General features: G+C 53.9%; 1 protein-coding gene across 2 annotated transcripts in view; it reads left to right on the top strand.

Annotated features, from left to right (window-relative positions):
* The first annotated feature begins 3,827 nt into the window (after window positions 1–3,827).
* The window catches only part of DNAJC5G (DnaJ heat shock protein family (Hsp40) member C5 gamma), a 48,036-nt gene continuing 45,863 nt past the window's right edge, over window positions 3,828–6,000 (top strand). Inside the window, exon 1 of one of the 2 annotated variants that reach the window (XM_083178970.1) lies at window positions 3,828–3,952. The gene's annotated coding sequence lies outside the window, so the exon portion shown is untranslated. The remainder of the gene's footprint in view (window positions 3,953–6,000) is intronic. The other variant, XM_083178971.1, reaches the window with a different exon arrangement.

The following is a 6,000-nucleotide window of genomic DNA, read 5'->3' as shown; positions in this document are numbered from 1 at the left end:
GTCTGGAAGTGGCCAGGGATATGCAGAGCAAGATACAATACAACACAAGATTACGTTATGGGCTGATCACCCCCTGTGGTGCCGGGTTCCACTAAGTCTGGTATTGACACAAAGGAGCTGAAGGTAGAGACACAATCATAGTCGGATTACATTATGTCCTGATTACCCCCTGTGAACATTTCCTGTTGGTAGCAGGGGAATTGGATCACCCCCTGTGAAGATTGTCCCTCAGCTAACACCCTCCTGTGATAGCAGGAACAAAAGTATGGTAATGGGACATAACCTTTTGGTGAATTATTTCCTGGGTATTTCCTGGCAGACCATATTAGGGCAAGAGCGATCTGATCTGGAAATACACACAGATTTGGGGGATAGAAACATCTATGGAGAATAAGAGGGTACCGACGGACTAAAATAGTACATTAATTACTACACCTAATAAAATATAGTAATTACAGATTTACAGTGAGTATGATAACCTCACAGAAGCCATAGTTAATAAAGAAGGGAGTAGAAGATGCAGACGAGTGATACTGATTATTGTGGCCAAACTCGGCCCAAGGCAACACCTCAACCCAATCATCTTGAGAAGAGGACACATGTAAACGCAGGAATGTTTCTACATCCTGATTGACTCGATAGGCTGTACTAAAGTTAAGTCGAATCTTGAGGACTTTACACAATGCTCTTTACCATCACTCCAATCCAAAACCATCATGAGTGCATACAAAAGGGGAAGAAATCTTAAAGTCCTTTTAGTCAAAAATGACATTAGATATCCAATTCCATCCAATTCATCATTTCTTGGCACCCCCAAACTAGGATGTTACCGCTGCTGCGGCTGCGCCACCTGCAGTCACCTAATCCCTGGAGACAGTTTTTATCACCCTTACTCGAGAAAGAAGTATAAAATATGACATCGATTGGGATGTACATCTCAATATGTCATATATTTAATCAGCTGCCCGTGCGGCCGCCACTATGTTGGCAAAACTGACCGCAGTTTCTAAGAGCGAGCCGCAGCACACAGATCAGCAATTAAAGCAGCCATAAACACCGGCAAAAGTGAACAAAACATGCTATTTCCACATTGCGCTACAAGATCATAGATCATGTACCCCCCCTCCGTAGAGGGGGTAACAGATCCCTGCGACTACTACAATTGGAGAGCCGATGGATCTTCACCCTGGATACCATGGCCCTGAAAGGGTTAAATGAAAATTTTGGACTCTTTTGTTTCCTGTGATTAATTTCTTTGTATCCCGTCATCATACAAGTGCTATACAGCACACATACCCTAGTGGACTACACATGACATATATCCCTAGTAGAGTATGCCTTCATCATAAGTGTCTAGATACCTTACTCTTCTACGCAGCTGTGGAAATGCCATGTAGTCACACACAAACCTTTGGGTTCTTGCATAGGCGCTTATGTCTTATCTCATTGCGCCGACATTAACATTTATTCTTTCTACCCCTACCTATACTTGCTGTGCCGCAAGCTTATACTTTTCCTACCATTTATTACCTCGCACATTTTTGCATCTAGTCTCAGTCATTATTCACATAATTTATGGCCACTTTGATATACGTTTACTACACATTGCACTTTTGTTTTACTTGTTGTTTGATGTTTAATTATCATTGCACTCATTTGTTTGCCCATTTATTGTTGTAGATACGTATACGTAAAAGCCATATGGTGATTGGTCCTCCACTGTTGGGCCCCCTTCGTGCCTCCTGCAGGTTAGCTGAGAGGGGATGATGTCATCAGAAGCGTCTTCCTACCTGGCGCACGCACGAGCCGCGAATGGTATCATCATCTATATAGGTAAGCCACATTGTTGTATCATTTGTCTCTACACCAGCACCTTGGTAAAAAAGCCTGAGGGCTTTGAAACGTCGGTTTAATCCGGTCTGCTGTCTCAATTTCTTCTGAGTGCCGCCACCCACCATTACTTTATATATATATAAAAGAGAGAGCGAGAGGGTGAGGGCACTCCTGAATACAATAAACATCTGCCGGGGTGCAGCGCACAAGGGGTATGAATAGGCGGTCTGGACTGCGGCACAGGGACATATATAATATAATATACAGATGTAACCAGCCTCATCCTGTTTCCTCGCCCCCCCCCCCCCCCCAACCCTGCCGTCTCCCTGAAGCGGAGATAGGCAGGGACCCGCTGCGCCGCTGTCGAGAGACTGGAACGCGCATGCGTGTGAGACGCACGCGCGTCCCAGTCAGATGGAGCGCCTTTCCGCCGGCGATCACCAGCGGGGACATTCTGGCGACCCTCAGCGCTGAAAGAGAGGCGCACCACCTGTATACACATAACAGGCTTAGTTGCAAACCGACGTTTAAAGAGACCACGCCCACTTTTGTGAACAGGCCACATCCACTTTGTGAGGCCACGCCCACATCTCCAGGGCGAGGAGGGGGATCTCCAGGAATCCATGACGAGTGAGGTGGCAACCCTAGGCAGGTGGGATGGGGTATACAGGAAGTGGGGCAAGGAGGATGGGGGAGGGGGATGGGGTATATAGGAGGTAAGGGGGATGGGGTATATAGTAGTCAGGCAGGGGAGATGGGGTATATAGGAGGTGGGGCAGGTGGGATGGGGTATATAGTAGTGGGGGCAGGGGAGATTGGGTATATAGTAGTGGGGGCAGGGGGAATGGGGTATATAGTAGTCGGGGGAGGGGAGATGGGGTATATAGTAGTCGGGCAGGGGAGATGGGGTATATAGGAGGTGGGGCAGGGGGGATGGGGTATATAGTAGTGGGGGCAGGGAAGATGGGGTATATAGTAGTGGGGGCAGGGGAGATGGGGTATATAGGAGGTGGGGCAGGGGAGATGGGGTATATAGTAGTGGGGGCAGGGGAGATTGGGTATATAGTAGTGGGGGCAGGGGAGATGGGGTATATAGGAGGTGGGGCAGGGGGGGCGGGGTATATATTAGTGGGGACAGGGGAGATGGGGTATATAGGAGGTGGGGCAGGGGAGATGGGGTATATAGTAGTCGGGGCAGGGTGGATGGGGTATATAGGAGGTGGGGCAGGGGAGATGGGGTATATAGGAGGTGGAGCAGGGGAGATGGGGTATGTAGGAGGTGGGGCAGGTGGGATGGGGTATATAGTAGTGGTGCAGGGGAGATGGGGTATATAGGAGGTGGAGCAGGGGAGATGGGGTATATAGTAGTGGGGGCAGGGGAGATGGAGTATATAGTAGTGGGGGCAGGGGGATGGGGTATATAGGAGGTGGAGTAGGGGAGATGGGGTATATAGTAGTCGGGGCAGGGGGGATGGGGTATATAGGAGGTGGGGCAGGTGGGATGGGGTATATAGTGGTGGGGCAGGTGGGATGGGGTATATAGTAGTGGGGGCAGGGGGATGGGGTATATAGTAGTGGGGGCAGGGGACATGGGGTATATAGCAGTGGGGGCAGGGGGGATAGGGTATAGGAGGTGGGGCAGGTGGCATAGGGTATAGGAGGTGGGGCAGGTGGGATAGGGTATAGGAGGTGGGGCAGGGGAGATGGAGTATATAGTAGTGGGGGCAGGGAGATCGGGGTATATAGTAGTGGGGGCAGGGGGATGGGGGATGGGGTATATAGTAGTGGGGGCAGGGGACATGGGGTATATAGCAGTGGGGGCAGGGGGGATAGGGTATAGGAGGTGGGGCAGGTGGGATGGGGTATATAGGAAGTAGGGGAATGGGTTTGTATACAGTAAGGGCAGTTGCCAAGAATAAACATGGCGTCTGGTGACCACATATTAGTGACGTCACAATAGAAGAAAAATGGGCGGGGCAGTTGTCACCTGTGGGTGGGCGGGGAACCTGCGGACTTTATCCGTATTAGCAGGGCGGGACCGGGAGCTGCTCTACTTCCGGGATCCGGGGACTCAGGGACAGGACGGGGTGAGCCGCTCTCCTCATCCTCCAGCTGTACGGTGTGTGCCGCCCCTGCCCCCTCCTGTACATTATATATACTGCCCCTACCCCTGCTGTACGTTATATGCCGCCCGTACCCCCTCCTGTACGGTGTGTGCCGCCCCTGCCCCCTCCTGTACATGATATATACTGCCCCTACCCCCTGCTGTACGGTGTGTGCCGCCCCTGCCCCCTCCTGTACATTATATATACTGCCCCTACCCCTGCTGTACGTTATATGCCGCCCGTACCCCCTGCTGTACGGTGTGTGCCGCCCCTGCCCCCTCCTGTACATGATATATACTGCCCCTACCCCCTGCTGTACATTATATATACTGCCCCTACCCCTGCTGTACGTTATATGCCGCCCCTGCCCCCTCCTGTACATTATATATACTGCCCCTACTCCTGCTGTACGGTGTATGCTGCCCGTACCCCCTCCTGTACATTATATATACTGCTCCTACCCCTGCTGTACGTTATATGCCGCCCCTACCCCTGCTGTACGTTATATGCCGCCCCTACCCCTGCTGTACGTTATATGCTGCCCCTACCCTGCTGTACGTTATATGCCGCCCGTACCCCTCCTGTACGGTGTGTGCCGCCCCTGCCCCTCCTGTACATTATATATACTGCCACTACCCCTGCTGTACGGTGTGTGCTGCCCGTACCCCCTCCTGTACATTATATATACTGCTCCTACCCCTGCTGTACGTTATATGCCGCCCCTACCCCTGCTGTACGTTATATGCCGCCCCTACCCCTGCTGTACGTTATATGCCGCCCCTACCCTGCTGTACGTTATATGCCGCCCGTACCCCTCCTGTACGGTGTGTGCCGCCCCTGCCCCTCCTGTACATTATATATACTGCCCCTACCCCCTGCTGTACGGTGTGTGCCGCCCCTACCCCCTCCTGTACATTATATATGCCGCCCCTACCCCCTCCTGTACATTATATATGCCGCCCCTACCCCCTCCTGTACTTTGTATGCCGTCCCTGCCCCCTCCTGTACGGTGTGTGCCGCCCCTGCCCCCTCCTGTACATTATATATACTGCCCCTACCCCTGCTGTACGTTATATGCCGCCCGTACCCCCTCCTGTATGGTGTGTACCGCCCCTACCCCCTCCTGTACATTATATATACTGCCCCTACCCCTGCTGTACGTTATATGCCGCCCGTACCCCCTCCTGTACGGTGTGTGCCGCCCCTGCCCCCTCCTGTACATTATATATACTGCCCCTACCCCCTCCTGTACGGTGTGTGCCGCCCCTGCCCCCTCCTGTACGGTGTGTGCCGCCCCTGCCCCCTCCTGTACATTATATATGCCGCCCCTGCCCCCTCCTGTACGGTGTGTGCCGCCCCTGCCCCCTCCTGTACGGTGTGTGCCGCCCCTGCCCCCTCCTGTACGGTGTGTGCCGCCCCTGCCCCCTCCTGTACGGTGTGTGCCGCCCCTGCCCCCTCCTGTACGGTGTGTGCCGCCCCTGCCCCCTCCTGTACGGTGTGTGCCGCCCCTGCCCCCTCCTGTACGGTGTATGCCGCCCCCTGCCCCCTCCTGTACGGTGTGTGCCGCCCCTGCCCCCTCCTGTACGGTGTATGCCGCCCCTAACCCCTCCTGTACGGTGTGTGCCGCCCCCTCCTCCCCCATATGTTATGTATTATCACCCCCTGCATGTTATATACTATCTCATCTATACTGTATATTGTGTGCTATGGTTCTATGCAGCTCCCCCATATATGTCTGCAGTCTGGTACTTTTTCTCTCTCCAATCTTAGTACATCTCTCCCTTACCGATGTGTATCTGGATAACCTGAGCTCTTTGTGCTATTTCATGCTGGCCTGCGCCATGGCGGGTGCAGTGGAGAGGGGCCCCTGGCCTGCGGCGTGGCGGGTGCAGTGGAGAGGGGCCTGTGGCGGGCGCAGTGGAGAGGGGCCCCTGGCCCGCAGCGTGGCGGGCGCAGTGGAGAGGGGCCCGTGGTGGGCGCAGTGGAGAGGGGCCCGTGGCGGGCGCAGTGGAGAGGGGCCCCTGGCCCGCAGCGTGGCGGGCGCAGTGGAGAGGGGCCCCTG

Source organism: Crinia signifera, chromosome 3 (genome assembly GCF_055691185.1).
Source record: "Crinia signifera chromosome 3, ASM5569118v1, whole genome shotgun sequence".
Lineage (NCBI taxonomy): Eukaryota > Metazoa > Chordata > Amphibia > Anura > Myobatrachidae > Crinia > Crinia signifera.
This window is presented reverse-complemented; position numbering and strand designations above follow the sequence as displayed.